The sequence below is a fragment of the Manis pentadactyla genome, chromosome 3 (assembly GCF_030020395.1).
Source record: "Manis pentadactyla isolate mManPen7 chromosome 3, mManPen7.hap1, whole genome shotgun sequence".
NCBI classification, from domain to species: domain Eukaryota; kingdom Metazoa; phylum Chordata; class Mammalia; order Pholidota; family Manidae; genus Manis; species Manis pentadactyla.
The window spans coordinates 11,932,480-11,954,789 of NC_080021.1; the positions used below are offsets into that span (position 1 = coordinate 11,932,480).

The following is a 22,310-nucleotide window of genomic DNA, read 5'->3' on the forward strand; positions in this document are numbered from 1 at the left end:
CGCGGGGCGGCCGCCCGGGGTCCCCCAGCTGCGGGGAGCGCGCGGCGGCGTCCCGCGCCCGCAGGGAGAGCTGCGCCCCAGGTGAGGGCGCCGGTCCGGACCCGGGCGCGGGGCTGCCCGCAGCCAGCTTCCACTGGGGCCTCGGAAGGCCGGTCGCTTAGAATTGAGGAACTAGAGGGGGCGAACACGATCTCCATTGGCTTCAGGACTTCCTCCTGGGGTAACCACCCGCCTGTGTTTAAAGCTCACTTCCTTTTTGCCCTTCATCTTTTCATCATCTTTTTTAAAAAATGAAGTTCAGTGTTAACGGGTGGATGCCCTTGCAGCCTGCAGGTCTTCCCTTCAGGACCGAACACACACGGTGGGACTCGAACCTGTGTGGCCTGTGTCGGGGGTGGGAGGAAAGAGGAACCGAGGACTTCCCTTGCCCGAGCACCGCGGGGCGGGGGAGGGGGGCGGTCTTCGATCCCCACCCTGCTGCAAGAAATGGAGCTGGTATGGGAGGGGTTGAGCGGGAAGGAGGCCCCGCTGGCGAATGTCACGTGGGCTTTGTACCTCTGTTTAATTCTTGGCCCTGCCACTTACTACCTGTGTGACCTTGGGCAAGCCCCTTACCCTCTCTGAGGCTTAGGCAGCTGTCTGTAAAATGGGCTTCTTTGTGTTCGGCCTAGAGAAAGTGAGCGTAGGTTTCCTGGCCTGGAGGGGGCCGGGTAGTGGAAACTGTCATTGCCAGTCACCTTAAATTTCTGCATCCCCACCGCCTGGAAGGGGTGCCTAGGAGTCTCCATAGATACTTGTGAAATTAATGGGTGGATGGTGAATTCTGACAAACGAGTGGGTGTGGTTCCACATATTTGGCTTCCTTGCCCCGTAGCATCCAGCCCGCAGTCCCCTGAGCCACATTCTGCCTCCTGAGAATTGTGTAATCCACCCTCTCCTGGAGGAGGATTATCTTGTGAAAATATTGACTCCTTGTGAAAAGCAGCTTAAACTTTGACTTTGAGCCTCTGCTATTCTTGGAAGATTGCACTTTGTGGAAATGAAAAGGAGGCATCATCTTGATCACCACCAGCTAACTGGCCGAGGCGCGCCGCCCGGGCTGGCAGCCGGGCTGATTTCCCAGGCTTGGGGGTTTCTGTAAACGTGGAGGAAGCTGGGGAGAGGTGGGTTTTCTCCCTTGGAGGAGCGAGCAGAAGTGGTTAGCTGGCCTGGGTTTTCTTCTTGGGGAGGCACATTGTCATTTGCATTTTCTAGATCCTTATTAGAGTTTCCGCATGGGAAGGGGCAGAGTGTGTGTGAGCTGAGGGAGTCCCCGGTGCATTATGCACTGGGGTACTTGGAAATGGCCTTCAGATAAAGGCCCAGTATGGTTTCTGCACTTAACTTTGGGAGATTTTCCAGTAATTTTGCATTCGCTGACAGCCACCCCTCCTCCTTTCTCAGCTCCCAGGGGTTTCTGCGCACCTGTCTTAGGATTTCTCAGCTTGGTGTTTTCTCCCCCACATCTGGAGGGCAGGAGCTGAGTGTTGAGTGCTGCTATTATTTTAAGAGGCAAGAGCAGGCTCCTCCAGCAGTGGTCAGCTGCACTTTGACATGTTCACCTTCATTTTTAAGACATGGAGGGGTTATGGTTGCCTGTGAAGTGGGGATTTTATTCTCATTGTACGAGACCTAAGGGGGCAGGACTTGGCTCAAGACTCTGAGCCAGTAGGGGCAGATTCGGGTTGCTCCCCGAGTCTTCATCTGCAGGCCCTCTGCCTCCTTCCATAGGCTGTGCTCCTTCTGAATGGCCTTTGTGTTTTCCTGGCACCTGGCAGGCTGTCTGGCATGTGCTGGATACGTGATGGTAGTGCATGTGTTTTTGACAGAACAAACAGAGAGTGACAGTTTCCCCTTGCTCTTTATGGAGGAACATTCTGTCTCCACCTCAAGGTCAGCACACTGGCCTATAGGTGACCTTGAAATTGTTCCCTGGTGGTTCTTCCCAAGTGCATGCTGATTCCATCGTGGAGTCCTAGTCTCTGACAGCTCCTCCTCAGGACCCAGACACCACGACTAGAGGGACTCCCGAGGGACGCTGGTGCCAGGAGGTTGTGGCCACATGCTTGGCAGCATTACCACCCGTGGGTCGAAGAGACCAACGTCCTGTGGCTTTGGCGTCTGGGACTTGGCCACCTTCAGTGAAACGTTCTTCCAGCGAGCATGGTGGGAGCGGTGGTGTGTCGGTCACAAACCCAATTTAAGCTTGCTACACTAGCTACGCACTGGCCGTGCAGCCTTGGAGAGGTCACCGCCCTCCAGAGCGGCTCTTCCTCATCCTTGAACAGGCACATGGTCGCCTCCGCCTCCACCTCGCAGGTTCCTGATAAGAGGCACGGCCCAGAGGCGCACCTCCCTTTGCCCTCTCCCCGACTGGGGCTGGGCACCAAGCTGCTTCTCCTCTCGGCGCCTCCGCGCTCTCCGGTGTAATGTCCTGCGGGGTTTGGCTCATTGCAGTAATGTAAGTGGGACCCTCAGCATAGACCCCTCTCCCGGCTCAGTGGGCATTAGTGATGATTCCTATCATCTACAGCAATCATTGCTTTACCTCTACTAGAGCACAAGCATCTCAAAACCCAGACCCATTCCTCTCTTTTAACTTGAATTGGAGCCTCTCACTAAATGGGGGAGGGCTAACATTACTCTTTTCTTCTTTCCTTCTGGGACACTTGATAAAGGCCTAATGAAGAAAGAATCATGCTGATCCTGGTTTTCAGCCATTCCTGAGGGTAAAGGGTCTTTTTTTCTTCTCTCCCTTGAAGTTAACTCTTTATGTGCCTAAGACCCTCCTCGCATATCTCCTTTCAGCCTTTGCACAGACTCCTTCCAGCGTTCAGCTGAGACCCAATGCCTGCAGGTTCTCAAATGGACAAAGTTCCTGTTCCTTAGGTAGAACTTGGGGAGTTAAGTCTCTGAATGGCTTTGAAAGGGGTGATTGGCCTCACCAGGATGAAAGAACGGTAATAACTTCGTAGCTGAGAATGCATGAGGTTAAGGGCAATTGCATTTTCCCCTCATCCTTTCCTACCTCTAGGGGCAGTGTGGGCATGGCTCTCGAGGCCGGACTGCCCGGCCCACCTCCTGCTGCTTCCGCTTCCTAGCTCTGTGACCTCGGGCAAAATACTTCCCTCTCTGGGCCTGTTCATCTCCCAGTGAGGAACAATAATCACTACCTGGGAGGGTCGTTGTGAACACGGACTCAGAGCTTGTATGAAGACCCTCCCAGCACAGTGCATGGCACATAGTAGGTGCTCAGCAAATGGTTACTTCCCCACCCTGAACCCTGGGCTCTTTCCATCCCAACCTGTCCCTTCTACTAACAGGGCTCCAGTTCCCATTGGGAACCAAGCCCTTGGCTGGCAGCCTCCTCCTACAGTCACGTTCAAGCCTCCATGTTTTCCCAAACCACTTGTTGACTGTCCACATGTGGTGCTTCCACTGAACGGGAAGGAACTGTACCAGAGCTCGTCAAAAAGAGTGAACTGGGGAGTCGTCGAGTTTACACTCTGTCCATTGATTTTTTTTTCCTCCTTTCCAAAGACGTACTCGCTGCCATCTGCTCCAAGGGAAGGAGACATCATGTTCATAAATATATAAATAATCGAAGGCAGTGAGGGGATTTGTTTAAAGAAGTGTTGCTGAGAGTGATTTTTATAAATATTTAAGGTAATTGGAAACCATTAGAGGAATTGCAGGGTTTATTAAAAAACTGAAAATGTGTTTTGGAAAGGTTCCTTTCCTTCCGAGTTGAATAAATGTCATGAAAAAGAAAACAAGGGAAGAGCATTTTCTGCGCATGGATGCAGCGCCCGTGAGGGGCAGGCGGGCCAGGGGCCTGTTCGCCTCTGCTGTCGGGTGTCGGCAGCTGTGCTGTCATCCACTTGTTGGGGCTAATGGATGGGGGCACAGCCAGATCCGCAGAACTGAGGGTAACAGGCCTAGGCAGTGTTGAAAACTGCTGGGCCTTCTTGACACTCGAGGGCCCGTAGGTAACACAGGCCAGAGGCACCCTGGGCTGCACATTCAGATCCTGCTTCTGAGACTCAGTGGCAGGCTTCTAGAAGGTTGCTAAGGTGAATCTCTTTTGGTTAATGATGGGCTTTGTTTTAGTAAGTTCTGCTAAAGTCAAGATGCTTTTAGGTGGTCCAAGCAAGGGATGTGGGGTAGGGGTATGTCAGAGCTGGGGGTATCTTGGAATAGTGTTTCCCAAGCTGGAGTGTGCCTCTAAATCCCTTGGGGATTCTCTTGCAGATTCTGAGTTAGAGGCTGGGTGGGCCGAGATTCTGCATCCCTAAGACTTTCCCATGGGATTCTCTGGTTTGTGGACCTCACCTGGAGTAGAGAGGGCTCGGAGGTCCCCTCATTCATTCAGGACCTGGACGGACACTGAGGATGCAAGTCTGAGCATGGCCCCGGTGTCCCCTGAGCAGCTGGCAGCTCGGTCGGTGGAAGGGGCAGCCGTGCCAGAAACACATGTGATAAGAGATGGAGGCCGGAAACAAGTCTCTGGCGAGGACAGAAGGGAGCCATCCTTTATCTGCCAGGTGGTGCTTGATGGCCCAGCGGGGCCTGGAGACTCCAGTAGTCTAGGTGGGGAGGGAAGTGGGGAGAGAAGAACGGGAAGCAGTGTGAGCATAACGGGCCCTCACACGTGACTGTGGTCTGGAAGGATGAACAGGAGGCTCATGCTCAGTTTCCGGTTTTAGCCGTCCAGTAGTTTTAGTTTAGCAGAGGGGGGAACTGGGACTCGGAGGGGGAAGCATCTTGCCCAAGAGGCACACACAGGACTGGAGCCCAGGTCTTCTGGCTCCCATGCTGGGCTGTGCATACCGTGGGGCCGTACGTAGTGCAGTCTCTGAGGCCAAGGGGATGCTGGGGGCTGGATGCCCTTCCCCAGCTCAGAAGATGCCTCTGTCCTGACCTACTTTTGACCCACACTAAGCCCTTAAATCTACAGTGAAAAAGAAGGCCCAACATGGGACAAGCCTTATGATCACACACATGTCAGAGACTAATGGCCTCGCCTCCCTGCAGCGTCCCCAGACAGGAAGGGGGAGAACATGGGGTGCAGTTGTGCAGAGGAGTTAAGGATGAGAAGGGCCTTGAGCTGCAAGAAGGAAAGCTCCATCCTTGACTCATCTGTGTCACAGAGTCTCCTGGGACCAGCTCTGTCGGGCTACTGGTGCTCTTGGGAATTCAAACCCAAATGCCCACCCAGCAAATGCCACTGCACTGTGGAGCTGAAGGAGCCTGGGCCCTGCCACTCCCAGGCTGTGCGAGCTTGGGCCAGTCATGGCACCTTGCTGAACCAGAACTGTCATGGATAGAGCTGGGCCTGTAACACCTGCCTTCCAGACTGTTCAGGGGACTGGATGAGGGGTGCACAAAAGCTCCTAGCTTTGTCCTTCACAGAACTACTCCAAAGATAAACCACTCCTCCAAGGACAAGGTCATAGGTGGGTGAGAAATTATCTGTCCCGTGCTCATTTTGGGCTTGGGCTTTCCTTCCTGCAGAGATATGCGATGTGAAGCTGATGGGAGGGCGGGTATTTCTTTCGGATAATTTCAAACTGCTTCAGTGGCCTCATGCACAACTAGACCGTGGGGTTCTCCTTGGAAAGGGGCTGGTGGCAGAGTGAAGAACCGTGGGCCTTGGGGCCTAGTCTCCATTCACACCTGACTCTGTAACTGGGGAGCCTTGCAAACTGCCTACCTTGTTGACATCACAGAGCCTCTTACGTAGCTTGTGGTGGCTCTTAAGTCAGAAAGTGTTGGAGTGCGCCTGGCACAGGGCCTGGTGTCTAATAGGTGCTCACTCATTTGAGTCCCCTATCCACACAGCCTCAGGGGCAGGGATCAGGGAGAGGAGGGTGTAGACTAATAAGGGAGACTTTTCTGCCAGTCCAGGCACTGACCCCAGCTTTGCTCAAAGCCAGAGTTGACGTAGGATGTAGAAGATATCGTGGAAGTGACACTCGGGCAGTAACATCCTGAAGTGTCCGCTCTGCTCCCCTGGACTCTGGCTTTATGTACCGCTCTGAACACTGGCGACACCAGAAGCCAGCCAGTGGGCATGAGATCAAAGAGGCTCGCGAATGAAAGCAAAGTGATGTTTCAGTCATTTCTGAACACGCCCTCATTGCCATCAAGCATTCACTTCATTGTGGAGGAGCTGAATCCATCCTGCTCTTCAGTGGCAGTATTTCTGTGAGTACCGTTGGTGGCGTTCGTGGCTCAGGCAGAAGCCTCCCTGATGACGAGGCCCCACAGGCATCATGTTGTGGGGTTTGTGATTTTGGTTTTCTCCTTTTGGTCTCCCTTGTAGCAGTAACAACTTTCTCTTGAGCATGGACTGTGTGAACTTTGCATGTTTTATTTCTTACCGTCACAATCACTCCCTGAGGCAGATAATATCCACATGTTACAGATGAAGAAACCGAGAAAATTTAGAGGTAAAGCAGAGGTACGATTCAAACATACTCTGCCAGCTTCAGTGCCCACCTACTGTTTTTTACTATCTCTTGAGTAAAACTTGAATATAACAAAAAATCTTCAAAGGCAGTTGCCTACCAAAAAGTAACATTGCTGCAGCTGGGTACTACTGTGTACTACTGTGTACTGCTGGGTATTGCTGGGTACTGCTGGGTACCACTGGGTACCGCTGGAAGTGCTGGATACTGCTGGGTACCACTGGGTATGCTGGGTACCACTGGGTATGCTGGGTACTACTGGGTATTGATGGGTGCTGCTGGGTGTTCTTGGTACTGCTGGGCATTGCTGGGTACTGCTGGAAGAGGGTGGTGGTTTTCCACGTGAGCATCTTGACAACCATCATTGCAAGAAGCACCTGGAACCCCTGTGAATTTGTCAGCCAAGGAAGTTCAGAATTTATAAATTACTCTTGCAAGTAGATTACTTGGGTTAATTTGAGTGGTGAGGTTTTTGGTAAACTCAGTGTGAACTTACTCATGCTATTAATACACCTCTTGGTGCATTCGGTGTCTGGATTTGCAGCACACTGCATTGTCTGCATTGCTCTGTCTGAATGTGCACCTGTAAGAGTTGGAAAGGAGGGTCCTGTGGCTTCATGCTTTGGAGGGGGTTGAATCTGAAGGAAAAATCTCAAGTTTGGACACTGGTCATTGTAGATGTGAGAAAATGTGTGGACACAGGACTTATACCTTTACTTGCAGTGTTTTACCCCCTGCCCATTTTCAACACATGAACTTGCCAGGTTGTTCAATGCGTGTGTTCCCTCTTCCCCAGTATTTCTTTCATCCGACCACAATTTGGGTGTGCTTAAGCTCACTGGGTGGGACAGCCAGGAATGCCCATTTTTAACAAGCACTCTCAGGCGGTTCTGATGCCACAGTCCCTGTTAGAGAAGCCACATCAGAGAGACCCCAGGTTCTAACTCTGGTTCTAACTCTGCATGGCTCGGGGCGGGGGGTTGGGGTAAGAAAGGGCGCTGCAGATCCTTCCTATCCTTCCCAGGACCGTGTCCCACCCAGGAAACACTTGTAAGGTGCAGGTTGGGGGATGGGCAGTGAAAGAGGAAGCGCCTCCTGGCTGGTGGTGGCTGCTGACCTGCCACCTGCCCCAAGTGCTGAGAATGTGAGCATCTCCACTCAGGGTGACCTTGTCTTGAATCCCACTTGGGAAGCTCTGATTCTTCTCCAAGGTGGGAACCTATTCAGATAGGCAACAGCGGCCCAGAGAGGTGATGTGAGTTGCCTAGTCACACAGGAGTTTGATAATCATCTAGGCTGCTCATTGAAAGAATGAGGGATGAGGCCAGGAAAGTGAAAACCCTGCTGAGGGCTGCATGGCCAGCTCATGGCCCAGGGAGGAGGGTGAGTTCTCCTGACCAGGCAGCCTGTCCATGGGAGGAGGCTTATAAAGCCAGGGAGCCTTCTCATGGTATTACCAGACTGGGAGGCCTGGTTTTTCTGATTTCAGACTGATTTTCTGCTAGTACCTAACAGGTGACACATTTCTCAAGACCCAAAAGCACCAGAAGAGAGGAAACTTTACGCAGCAGAATCACGTTTTAATCTTGACGTTCAGAAGTCAGTAGAGCAGGCAAACATCCATGGTGGAAATGGTCCCAGACAGCCTCCCAAACTGCCCCTGAAAGACAGTGGCATACATGCGGCTTTGTGTATGTGACGCTGTGCAGGAACACGTATGCATAAATGCATGGCGTCAGCACTGTTTGATAAAAAGTAAAGTACAATGTACACTATCCAAAAAATAAAACACAAGTAAACACACAGACAAAATATCCTTCTGCATTATTTAAAGTTTATTTTTTTTAAATTAAAGAATAAAAGCATTTGGGCCTTTGAGGAAGGTTGAATATGGTGAAGTTAAATGAGTGTGTGTGCTACAATTCCATTGTGTGTTGTGATGCACACACATCTTCAGACCGTGGAGCTGTTCTTCCCGAGAGAGATCGTGTGTTCCAGAGGTCTCTCCTGCTCGAGTGTGATCAACTTAGGAGAGGATATTGGGGATCCAGCTGTCTGGTGTGGGAGACCCGGTAGACAGGAAGGAGGGAGCTTCCCTTGGCCTAGTGAGGCCTGAGTCAATTTTTTTGAATAGAGGCGAAGTTTCTTTGGAGAAAACAGCTCTTAAATTTGGGACCTTTGTGACTGTCGCTGACCCTGCACCTCTAGTGTGTGGTTCAACGTCCCACTCTGGACTTGATCTGAAAGGGCCTCCTCAGCCATGGGGGACCCGAGCCTTTGGAGGTAACCTACTTCCCTGAGGCCCTGCATCCCAGTGGAACTGTCTCTTTCCCAAGCGTGTTTCTATAAGCTTCGGTGGTGAAATGCAGGGGAAGTGTAGCAAAACGACGTTTGCCTACCTCTGACTTTCCCCCAGATCTCCCTCTCTCAGAAGCAGATGAGTAAACACAGTATGTCCTTTGGAGCATCCTTCACCCACCACCTTCCCCAGCAACACTCTGTTCATGACTGGGAATGTGGTTGGAAAATGCCCGTCTTCAGATAGACTGATCTTTGTCTCAAGACCTTGGACACTTAAAACCAAAAGAAAAGGAACCCAATCTTTCATTCCCGATCATCTTAAATAGCTGTTGAGGCAGGAGGGAGTTAGTATTTGCTTCCACCTTGGAGCTCATTCTTACATGTGCTGTGGAGCTCCCACTCAGCAATGGGAAAAGCCCCCTGAGATTGCACATGCTGATATGCAGAGACCAGAATGTTCCATGAGAACGTGCTCTAGAGAAAACCCAGTGTTTGCCTCATACCCACCCCAGTGATGCTTCTGAAAGATGTCACAACCGTGAAGGCACCTGTGTCTCCTTGCCGGTGGCCAGCTGGGTCCTCTAGAGACCCTTCTGGGTAACCATGGCAATGTTATGTCAAGAGCCATGAAGGTGTTCGTAACCTTTGACCCAGCAACCCCAAATCTGGGAAGCTATCCTAAAGAAACAATAAAAAATATGGACAAAATGTTACTCAAAGATCTTCAGCTCAGCTTTTTTTAAGAAAACAAAATACATCTGAAATAATCTGTCTAAAGATAACACAACACTTGAATTGGTTATCCTATAGCCACTCAAGGGAGGGCCAGGTGAGAACGCAGTCATTTGTAGGAAAAAAGACTGAAAGGAAATGCACACCATCATGGTGTCAGAGGTTGTGGGGCATGTGAGGATGGATGCATTTCTTTTCCTTTCTCTCTCTTACACCTGTTCTGCAATGTGGTTATGCTGTTTTTATGGGAAGGAAGCCTTCTCCCCTCCCCTCTTCTCTAAGAAACCTGGAACTCTCCTATTTCCAGGGAAAGAAAGAAAACCAGCATTTAAATCACTTTAGGAACAGTATGCAAAATAACAGAGTCACTGCTGAAACTGAGGCCCAGGCATTCCTGAGGTGAAAATACTAACAGGCCTGATAATAGGAACAGAAGACAACTGGAGAAAGACAGCTAACAATTCTTGGCTGGAATAGCCACCATGGATCAGACCCTCCTAGACCTATTGGGAGGGTGTTATTATTGCCATTTGACAAAGGAGGTAACCTCGGGACAGACAGAGGTCAAGTGACTTTTGTAGAGTGCCCAGGTTATCAGCTGATGGGGTGAAGGGCATCTGGAGGCACCAGGCCTCCAGTAACTGTCTTCACATCGTATGGAAATTGTTTCCAGGGAAAGGTAAGGTTGAATGACAGCTAATGATTAACAGCAGTGAAGTGTTTCTGTTTGGTTGAGTTGTTTTCATTAAGTGCCAGAGCAAAAGTGAATTTCTGGTTCCATGGAGGAAGGTGCTGTCTTGTGTTCTCAGTAGAACACAGGTAACCATATGACCACGAGTGCTCACGTCCCCCTCCTCCGCGTCCAGAGAGTGGGGTGCCCTTGAACTCAGTGGTAGAGAGGGACTGCATTTTAAAACCCTCTGCCAGAGGGAGTTGGTGGGATGCAGGGGCAGAGAGGGGGATGCATCTGCCTCGAGGACCCCGTGAGGAGCAGAGGAGGGCACCTCAGCGGGCAGCTGACTGCAACCTGTCATGGGATTGCAAAGTCCCAGTCTCTCTGGCATTTGAAATGCCAGTTCTCTTGAGCTCCATGTCTATCACGCAGCCCTGTTGTCACCTTGTCTGCTTTTTGAAGCAGTTCTCATTCAAAACTCCTAAGCCATTTTTTAAGGAAGTCACGAAGCATCAAAAGGTGGCTGGGAACATAGGGGCCAAATGTACATTCAATGAATCAGTGTATGAATTAATTGAAAATTGAAATTGGGGTGCTTTTAAATCTTCATTTCAAGCCCCAAGACCGATTGATCATTTTTATGTATGCATGCATTTCTGTGATTAGACATGGAAGGAGGAACGTGGTCTAGCATCTCAAACAGGAATTAATTGTGTGTCCAGAAAAATCCCTCGGTTTCCCCATTCCCTTCCTCCTCTTCTCCTGGCCAACATCTGGGCTCTGACCGCAAACACCTTCCAGAGGAGATGACGTGTAACTCAGCCGGGTGTGCTGCTTTGAAGGAACGAATGAAGAAGTGAAGCTCCCGCCTCCTGCTTTGCAGGGCCCTGGGTTTACCAGGCTGAGTCCTGCCTGACTCTCGCCCTTGCAGTTTTGAGGGTCAGAGGAAGAAAATGAAGGGGCCCGAAGTGAAGAGGCTGATGCCGGGGTAGGTCCGGCGTCCATCCTCGCGTGTCATCCCCGCCAGCACCTTGCTGATGTTTAGGTCAACTCTGCAAATCACAGCTGGCAGCCCATGAGATGGTAAGCAGCTTTGGTAAAAGGTTTAGTCCTTGGGAGAGGGGGGAAGCCTATGGCAACTCCGAGACTTTGATTACGATTAAAGTCTCCATCTGCTCCAAAGGGCGGAAGGGAAGGGCGACCCGCTGCTGGGCACCGGCCTCCCACCTGTGGTGCTCCCCAGCTCTGCCAGTTGCTTCGAGCTGTCACTTCACTTCTCCGAGCCTCCCTTTCTTCAGCTGTGCAGTAGGTTCCTGAAGCACTGCTTACAGGAGGAGTCGGTGGGTGGGGGTGGGGGGTGTGAGGCCCTGGGTAACATGTCTGTCACCTCCCCATCCCTCTCCCGGGGACCAGACCTGGAGGGGTGTGGCTGCTCTCTGGGGGGAGGGGGTCTTTTCCAGCCCTGTTCTTTCCTCTCTTCCTTCCCTGGGCCCCTCCCTGCCACTGCCTGGTGCCTCTCAGCACGGGACAATTCCTCTGTTTGCGTGAATAATTGATAGCTAACTCTAGGAACAGCCGTCTATGAATAGACGTGCTGAAAGAAAGCGTTTTGCCAAGTTTGAGCCGAGAGTATTGTCGGCACTGAATTAAAAGATGAGCTTCCTGGTTCTCTGTTCTACTTAGCATGGACCAAACACTGTGGCTTGAATCTTTAAAATTAAAAGAGAAAACAAGTCAGAAAGGGCTTATATGATAGAAATTAAAGTCTAATAACAACAGCACCTCACACCTGTAGAGTCCTTTGTGTTTGCCCCATTGCCTTGGCCCAGTAAACCTCACTGAGCCCTGGGATGGGGCCTTTTTCTATTTTATGTCTGCAGTTCAAGCTCACAGGAGGCCTTGCTCTGAGTGTCTGTGGAATGAGTGCATCATTTTTTCAGAAAATTGAAGCCCAGAGAGGTTGAGTAGTCTGCTCAAGGATGCACAGCTGGTCAGGGCCAGAGTTGGGACTTAATCTCTTAGCCCTGGCTCTTCTTAAATTCTATTTGATGGCCTGCACAGATGCACTTCAGGCTGGCACAGAATTCAAAAGCCAAGACACAGCTTAATTAAGGAAAAGGGGGTTTACTGAGGCCTTAGTGTTCTATCCTGAAGGCTGGTATTCCTGATACTCTCAAAGTGACCCTGTTCTCAGGGTGGCCACACAAACTGTCCTTTCCTCCCCTTCCCTCCCCCCTTGCGTGTTTAAGCATTCTCTCATCTGTATGGCACTTCCTGGGTTCCTCCAGAGCCCCTGGAAGCCACCTGGGCTGTGTTATTTAGGGAGCTGAAAGTCAGTGTGTGTAGTCATGGCTTCTGCTGTGGGAACTGGACCTGAACGGAAGGCATTAATCCTCGATGACTGGGGACTTTGTTGTTCTGTTATAAGGTCCTGAAGGTGGGTCTTCTGTGGACCAGTCACACCTTCATTTCAGCTTCTATGTTCTTATTTGCAGGAATGGTTATTTGTTCACCAAATGCATCCAGAGCCCCTCCTGCACGCTGGGTAGAGTACTGTGGGCTTTGTTCCCCACAGCACAGGCTGCTTGTCCCTTCAGCCTGCTCTGGGCCATGTCTTACAGGGTCCTATGCGTCTGCAGACTCTAAGGACTGTAGGAGGCACTTGGGAGGCTGTACTCTAGATGGACCCTACTGGGGAAGCCTTCTGCACCCCTCTCTTACTCCATTTTGGGGTCCAGTGAATGAAAACCCTGTCCTCAGTGTTTTCTCTTCCTCCCACCTTCCATTTTCAGCAAGTGTGCATTAAGCATGAACCGTGTGCTGGGCTTTGGGTGATGTGACCCTCTGTGGAGATTAGCAGGATGCAGGACCTCACAGAGGGTTTGGACTGTGGGAAGAGTTGGACGTAAAAACAAACCATTGAAAAAAACAAAAACAAAAACACCATTGTATTAATATGCAAAGTGTTCAGGTTATGAAAATGTTAAAACTTGCAAAACAGCGATATACACTCTTTCAGGGTTACAATCATGTGAGGTAAAAATCCATAAAGAACTGCATGGCTGTGATAAATACAATATTCAGGATAGTGCCTACCTCTGGGGAACTGGGGAGATGAACATGGTCGTGTTGGGGTGCCCAGGGAACTTTGTATTTACTGTATTATTCCTTAAGTTGGGTGGTGGATAGAAGAGATGGTTTTACTATTCATTATATATTTAAAAATTTTATATTTACATTTTAAATGTTTCACTGTAAAAAATTTAAAAATAGTATTGCAAGCAAGAGGTTATTTGGAAATGCTGGCCTGGGAGGCTCTCCAACCAGATAAGGAACTTTTTCCTCTCTGCACATCTAGCCAAGCACAGCACTTGGCCAGGTTCACACACTCAAGACATTTTGAACTGAACTGTCCCTGGAGGGGCTGGGGAAGATTTTGTAGAGAAGGTGACAATTTGAACTGAGTTTTGAAGGCCAGCATTGGGATCAGCATTTCAGACAAATGGAACAGCACATGCAAAAGCAGGCAAGCAAGCTAGTATTAAAGGAAGTACATTGCATGAATGGGTGGATCAGCTCAGCTTTGGAGCAGTCCTTCAGTGTGTTCTTGGTCATTTATACTCAGAAGGGCTTAGAATCCAGGCTGGTTTTGAGTTGACTCAGCATAGACTCTACTCCAGTATTAAAACCAAGTCAGTTTCCAGAGAGCACTTTGTGAGTAACTGGGGCCTCAGCTTTTTGCCACATTGGACCCAGCCCAGGGAGACTGGCTTCACCTTCAGGTGAAGAAAGCCATTGGTAAACCGAGACGCTGATAAAGGAGTTGGCCCTATAGAGTGCAAAAGCAGGTGAGGAAGGTCATCTTGCCGTCGTCTGACATTAAAGACTCGCCTGGGAAACTGCTGCCTGCTGCCAAGATGGGGAGGAGGCAGAAGGGCACATCTCTCTGTTTCAGTGGCTTGGGGAATTAAGTGCAACTTGGGGAGCCAGATGAAAGCAGTGATGGGGAATTTGGTCGGTGCGTAGTCAAATAATGTTCCTACTGTCTTTAATTGTGGTCACTTACTCATTAGGGTTTCATTAAGGTTGTCCCTGGGCATCACCCCTTTTTTGCCTACTTTGATCTCTGCGAAGTCATCCACTTCCTGGGGGATCCTTAGGGCTCCTTGGCCCCTTGGCATTTTTGCCTCTCATGTTGAAATTCAGGCCAGACCCTTGCCCATATTTCGGAAGAGAAGTGCTTCTCCACACTCCATGTTCCTGCCTGGGCTGATGGAGGACATGGGCTGCGGGAAGCTGGCACTGGAATAACTTCCAATAACTAGACCTTGGCCAGTGTCTAGGGTTGTGGCCAGATGAGACTGAAGCCTTGGGAGGTGAGGTGACAGTGAATGTTCTGGAAGGGGGAGACCTCTGCCTCTGACACTTCATTAGGTGCCTCTTTAAATCAGTGCAGGTTCCTCCGTCAAAGGCTGTCCCCAACTAACCTGTGATTTTTAAATGCAGTTGTGACAAGCTATGTGACCACCTAGTGGCAGGAAGGGGGAGGGAAAGCCACATTGGCTGCATTGTCCAGAGGAACTTAGCCCAGATCTCCCACTGGGGACCAATTAATTCTGCAGGAAGTTACGGTTTACATTTTATCCTGGAAGCTCAGGCTCTGTACACATTCATGCATCTTGACCCTCAAATCATCCTTCCTGCAAGTTTTGTTTAATCATAGTCATGGTTGAAAACTCACAGCATTTTCCCTGATTTTATTAGCTATTCCTTACCCACATTTCATCTGCTTTCTCTTAAATACCATTTTTGGGTCTGTGTTTATAGACCCTGAGTAAACACAAATCCTCAACTTTAATTGGGAAGCCAGCAATGTACAGAAAAGGGGGCTTGTTCTGTTTCTCTTGTACTGTAAATGTTCAAAGGAGAATTTGTGAAGGCCAATAGCTAGTAGAGTGACTTGGGGTGAACGATTGTGTGGTGCCCAGCCCCCCAGCAGATCGGGTGCACTGAATTAACCTGATTTACATCTTGGTATTACCTGCAGTGGTCACCTGACATTGCCTACAAGCCGTTCATCCACTCATTCACCAAAGGGAACCACCTTTTCATAACATGGCCTCATGATCAGACCTTGGAAGGCAGTGATGTTGGCCTGTGTTTGCTCCTGCTTCTCTGCCTGTAGAATAAAGCATTCCATGGGTGCTCAGTAAACATCTGTTTAATGAGTACCCGACATTCTATCTCTTTGTTTTCATCACAGGCTTCTATCCTCTGGTATCAAAAAAAAATGTCCCAGGGAGAGGGTAGAGAGTCCCTTAGGTCTCAACAAGTGGACTGTAGGAAAGCAGATGGCAGTCCGTGGTCCCTAGGGAAAAGGAGAGCCGGAACTGGCCAGGGTGTCTAGACAGTATGGACATTGGTGTGAAGAGAGTGGGGTTTGGGGCCCAACTAGTTTTACTAGCAAGAGCATCTTGGGCAAGGCACCCAAGCTCTCTTAGAAAGACTTCCTGATCTAGAAAACCAAGCGGGAATGATAATACCTAAGATAAGACCCTTACCTTAACAGCCTGACCTAGCTGCTGCTGGTTCCGCTTTCCCTGATGGCCGCCTTGTCCTCCCAAGCGTTATTTCCTCAAGGCATTGATTCTGTTCTCACTGTGTGCCGGGCACTGTCCTAGGCCCTGGGAACACAGTTATGTACGAAGTAGTTAAATCTGTTTTTCATCCAAGGCAGGGAGTTTAGATTGAAAGGCTGTGATGATATGGGATGCTGTGGGCCCATGTGGGGTGGGGAGGTCCAGGAGGCCTTCCCATTAGAAGTGGCAAGAAAAGGTGGAGCTGTGTTTTATTACTCTTTAGATTCCTAGATCCAGGCAGAGTGCCTCACATAACAAGATTTAAGTGGATGATAAGTGAGCGAATACATATAAAATGTGTTTTGAACTGGAAAATGTGGTGCAAATGGCAGGTGCTGGTACTGTGATTTATGAAGGGTAGAGCAGGGGCATCTGAGACCAGCTTCACCTCCCAGTTTCCTGAGGACCACCCATTGCCAGGAGTTAGCATCTGCCCCGTAGCACTGCTGGCAGTAATGGCGTCAGCCTCTGCCTTTTTTCCTCTTGCCTCAGGGAACAGACTGCCCAAGACATGAAGTTTTTAGCCAGCTCAGTCACCAGCAGCCATTCCTAATAGGAGCCAGATTCAGACATGCAGCCCTTGTCCTGTGGACCATGGCCCTTGGGCTGATGTCTGACTAAGAAGGTAGCTGTTGGGAGGTGGCCCGTGGTTTGCATGAAGCTGTCATTGGAAGGGACCATAGCCAGGGTCTAGTGCATTGGTCAGATGAGACCTGAACCTCAGGAGGTGAGATGACAGTGAATGTTCTGGAGGGGGGAAGCCTCAGATTCTGACACTTCATTAGGTGCCTCTTTTAATCTGAGCACAGGTTCCTCCACCAGCCATACAGATGAGTCCCCTCCTCATGTAAGGCAGGAGTTCAGATTGAAAGACAGCAATGATACTGGGTGCTGTGGGCCCATGATGTGGTGGGGGGGCGTCAAACCCAGCCTGATAGATCAAGGAGGCCTTCCCAGAGGCCGTGGCATCCAAAGGGTAAGGGTAGGGCCTGTGTGTGTGTGTGTGTGTGCGTGTGTGTGTGTGTGTGTGCGCGTGTGTGTAGAGAAGTGATGTCCAGCAAATGCTAACAAAGGTCTGCACACACATACAGGTCACTAACCTCCAGCCCTCCACTACCATTGTCATCTCCAAAGTGAAACTCACTTTCTGTGCCCCCTCCAGCTGACTGAACTTCCAGAAGTCAGGGTTAGGTTGGCAACCAGTTCATCTTTGTATCCCCAACACCCATCTTAGGACCTGGCCCATCTGGATCTTGGCACAGTTTGTGGAATGAATGAACAAGCAAATGAATGAATGAAGTTCAGATCGTGGCAATTAAGTTATCCAGAATGGAGCTGATGCCTAATGTCTTCATGGAGTAGGGAGAGAGGGATCTTTCTGGAAATGACCCTTTTGCTACTACTGTGCATGTTTTGCAATTGCAGATGCATGAAATTCTGCTTGACTCTTGTTCTCTCTGGTGACAGATGAAGAAACACTTCCTTTGTTCACACTTGGCTCTGGGGGCTGTGGGGACACACAGATGCCTCAACCCTCACTTCCGCCACCCTGGCAGACCAAGTCCACTTGGTGGGACCAGTTATGGTGAGACGGGGCTCATGGATCTACAGCTACTTCATTCTGCAGTTGCATGAATTGGTGTGTCTCATGGGCACTTGCTGTATTTTGGGGTGTGCAGCATCCTGCCCATTCAGAGGAACCCCCAGAACTAAGTCCTGGAGGGAGGCAGATCTCTGCGTCCTGTTGTGGAAGCTGAGGTGGACGGATGTTCTTTCTTCCTGCCGCTGGCTGCTCGGGCCCTGGTGTGTGGCCTCAGCGTGGCCACGTGGCTGAGATTCTGGGGTGGGCACTGCAGTGATGAAGGGCGCTCAGGGGCTCTCCAGAGTCGAGGGTCCAGTGGAGATAGATGGTGAGTGTCCTGAGCAGGTGTCTGCTGCGTGGCTTAGCCACGTTTCCCTCTGCCCAGTCTCCCTCGGTCCTTTATCCCAGCCTGGGTCTCCAGCCTGCCTGTTGGTTCTGGGAGCTCCCTATTATTTTCTCATCAAAAGCATTTTCTCCATAAAATAGTCATAGCCAGCATCTGTCGTCTCTGATCAGTGACCCTCGCAGACGTACTGCTGAGGCCGTGATGAGGCGCCTGCCTCCGATGTGGGCATTGATCACGTGGTGAGCTGGGCAAGCTTTGGATGCCCCTCTCTCTCCTGCCTCCCTTTTACAAGGTAGGCACCACCCAGCCGGAGCCCATTCCTTGAGGACCCAGTCTCTAGTTCAGGTCCGTAAACATGGGGCCACCTACTGTGTGTCAGGCATTGTGCTAATAAGCACGGGGCCTCAAGATAAAGAATCCATAATTCTGGCCATTTAAGGGGCTTACAGTTCAGAGGTAGAGACAGGCACACAGCTGGATAATTCTGCCCAGCATGGTGGAAGAATAAGGCCAGGCAAAGTTGCTGTGTTTGTACAAGGTACTCCTGACTCTGACAGGGAACCTGCAAGGAGGTGACACTTAAGCTGAGGTTAGCAGGATACAAGGAGTTAGCTTGTAGAGAAGAAGTAGTCCTACAAAAAAGCTTAGTGTGACCAACCAGAGGAGATGACAAGCATTCCAGTGGGCAGGGAGACAGACGGTGGTGGACAGTTAGTCTGGAAGGGAAGGCAAAATATGGATGACCTATATGCCACGAGTCAGCACACATTTTCTGTGAAGAACCAGATGGTACATTTTTTTAGGCTTTGCAGGCCATATGGTTTCTGTTGCAACTGCTCTACTCTGCCATGGTAGCGCCTAAGACAATTCAGAAGTGAGTGGGTGTAGCTGTGCTCCAATAAAACTTTATTGATGAAAACAGGTGGTGGGCCTGATTTGATCTGTGAGCTGTAGTTTGCTGACCCCTGTTGCCAAGGAGTTTGTTCTTTATGTTGAGATTATGTAGAATAGATGTGCCTTTGGTAGCTGATAACAGTAAACTCAAACTGGCTCAGGTAGGAAAGGGAATTCATGAACACAGCTAACTGCAATGTCCAGGGATAGGCTAGTCTTTAGGTGGGCTTTGGCCTGGGTAATTTCTCTGCTGTTCTCTCAGCTTTGCCCCCCCACGTGAGCTTCACCCTCAGGCTGCCTCCCTCATGGTGGTAGTGCGGCTCAGCAGTTCCAGCCTTCTCATCTACTTCTCCCCATTTGTTACAGGGCCACCTGAGGTCATGTGTACACCCTGGAGCCAATCCCTGTAGTTGGGAGAATGCTGTGTGCTGATTGGCTTAGACCTGGGTTCTCGCTTCCTTGAACTGCTCACTGTGACAAAGGGATTAGGACCACTGGGACTGCTTGCCTCAGGCCAGCCAGAGGCTGCCCCAAAAGAGAGATGGTCCGTCTTGCCCAAGCCACATGGCTGCTTCCCAGTGGGCAAGGGTGGAATGAGTCCACTTGTGGGAGGATTGTAAGCAGAAGAAGAGCAGTGCAGCCAGATACACGATTGCTAAAAAAAAATCACTCTAGGGACATTGTGGAATAGAGCCAGGCTAGAGGCAGGAGGTGGTTCTGAGACTGGGAGCCGGTAGTAAGGCAGTGGTGCTGGACAGTGAAAGGAGGGAATGAATTTGAGAGCTGTTTCGGGATGGAATTGATAGAACTTGTAACTAATGTTTGTGATGATGGTGGGGAGGGAGACAATAAGAAAGAAAAAGTTATCAATAAATGCCAGTTTCTAGCGTGGTAGCTAGTAGAACTAGAAAAGGCACACACTTATAAGGGAAGGTGTTGAGTTCTGTAATGAACAAGGTGAATTACAGGGTCACCCCTCCTTGCCCACCCACAATAGATCCCACCCTTGATTTTTAGAAATTAGGGGATAGCCAGGAAAAGCTGTGTTACCACAGAGGAAAGGTGATTCTTCCTTCTTACCCTGTACCCCTTTCTGCCCTGGCTGCCAGGATGCTCAGAGCCAAATTTATGCTGAATTACAGCAGCTGTAATCAGCCCTTAGGCTCAGTCTGTTTGCTTTGTTCCTTCTGTGATTTTCTTTTTCTGTTAATTATCTTCATCAATCCTTTTTTGTTGCAAGCTGTCTCAAGTCTCTTTTGGAAGGAGGCAAGGTGTAAACAAATAAATGATAAAGAAAGGAAGAAATAAGGACATGGTGTTCATTCAGAGCTCTGAATCTCTGGCACCTTTCAAAAGTATTGATCTGAGTTAGATTCTAGTTTGCGCAAAGCTGGCTGATCTTGGGTGGTAGAGATTTTAGGCACCTAGAGGACAGGGACTGTGTCTTCCTTCATCTCAGTGTCACCAGCATGTATCACAGTGCCTGGTACATACTAGGTGCTCATTAAATGTCTGTGAAAAAATGGAGTGAATTAATGATGGCTGAGTCACATATTATCTGTGTGAGCACCGTTCAAGGGCAGCAGGAGGGTTTTAAGAGAGTGCAAGGTACGGTTAGGGGACATTTTTGCCTCCTCCAAAATCAGCTCATGCCATCCCTCTGCCTAAAACCCTCAGTGGCTTTGTATCATCATATAAAAGCTCAACAAAACCCAAGGTCCTGAGGACCCAGTCCCTGCCTTCCTCTGAGCCCCCTGCCACCTCTCTGCCGGTCCTCACTGGCTGCAGCCCGCCTACCGTTCCCTGGAGAAGTGGGCTTTTCTGCCCTGTTCCTGCCGCCAGCAGTTGTGCCCCTGGCTCTTTGTGAGGCAGACGCCTCCTTCCTCAGGCTCAGCCTTTCTGGCTTCTCTCTTTTGCTCCATCTTGACACCCTGTTCCTTCCCTCCATTTGGACGCAGTGCATGTGGTTGGCATGCCTGTTCATTGGGTACCTCACGACCCTCCTAAGGCAGAGGCCACATCTCTCTGTTTATTCACCGTGGCTCCCAGAGCCTGGCACCCTGCCCGGCACTTTGTAAGTCGTTGCTCCGTAAATGCTCATTGAATGAAACGAGGCTGGCCATTCACCCGTTCAGCCGGTGTTGATCGAGCAGATGCAAAGTACCAGGCAAGCCCTGGGCTTAGATTTCGGGATGCAGAAGGGAACAGAAGAGATGTGGTGTTCACCCTCCTGGACTTTGCATGTCAGCTCCTCAGCCTGTTCTGCCTTTAAATATCTTATTCTTCACTATTCCTTCAGTCACATATATGTGCATGCACACAGATGTACATATGTATGAAACAATCACTGAACACCTATATATATATATAAAACATGCTTTTATAAATGTGTCTATATATAGAAAGAAATACATATGATGTACATGTTTATGAAAATAAGCATTTCTCAAATACCAACTGGTACAAATAAAAAGGTGTTTATATAAAACATGCACATATGTATTCAAGTGCAGCATACTGAATTATTATACATATTATAAATGTATATTATATATATGTGTATGTTATAAACACTTACTTTGCACTCACACTAAGCTGGGCCCCAGAAAGAGCACAGCCTAGTAGAAGAGACAGAGAAAACAGCGTTGTCACATAATGGGAGGGCCCTAACCTCGGGGAGGTCGCAGCAGAGAGGGGACTGGGGGCAGTGAGCTGGGAGCCGAGAGGGGCGTCAGGCCCGCACTGTGCTGAGCACAGCCTCGCTGGAGCACAGCCGCGTCCTGGCTGCTTTTCTGCTGCCTTGACGAGGACAGTCTGGCCCCGGTGCTGCTGAGGGAGCGACCTGGAGCGGCGCCTCACGTATTGATGTAGGGCTTGCTCTACCGCATCAGAGATCTCTGGGGAATAACTTAATTTGGGTTCTTTTAAAATAGTCAGTGAGATGGAAATTTCAGAACAGCGGGAGATGTAGATCTGGGCAGATATGAAACTACCCTTCTCCTTAGAATTTCCAATGGTGGGGTCAAGGGGGGGCGTGAGAGGTGGGGGCCAAGTCAGTGACAACTGAAGGTGTTTCTCCGCCTCACCCCCACCTCACCTCCAGCTGACCCATTGTCTGAGTCTCCTTGCTGGGACTCGTCACCCTCCCGCCCTTTTCCCTCCCAGACTTTGAAGCCACAGTGAGAACCCCTGTGGTTCATGTGTGCTGCGTGTGGTGCCCTAGGACAGGGCTCCCAAGGGTTTCTTCAATGGTTGGAGATCTAGACAAGGTCGCCTATTAAAGGCCACATCCGACACTGGCTGTTTTTTGTTTTTATAACAGCTTTATTGAGACATATGGTAGACAGACTGAGGGCCTCCCAAAGACATCCATGTCCTTCCTAAGCCCCAGAACCTGTGACTGTGTCACCCTACATGGCAGAAGGGACCTTGCAGATGTGACTAAGTCAAGGGTCTTGAGATGGGAAGATCATCCTGGATTATTGGGGGAAGAGGGAGGGTTATATGAGGGAGAGGGAGGGTCAGAGTCAGAGAGGAAGGTGTGGTGATGGAAATGGGGTCAGAATCGGAGATTTGAAGAAGCTACCCAGCAGGCTTTGAGATGGGTGAAGGAGTGCCAGCAGTCCCCAGAAAC

The 22,310-nt window shown here is 50.0% G+C and overlaps 1 protein-coding gene across 7 annotated transcripts in view; it reads left to right on the forward strand.

The window, feature by feature from the left end:
- CYRIB (CYFIP related Rac1 interactor B) overlaps positions 1–22,310 on the forward strand; it is a 146,077-nt gene that overhangs the window by 377 nt on the left and 123,390 nt on the right. The window lies entirely within an intron of this gene.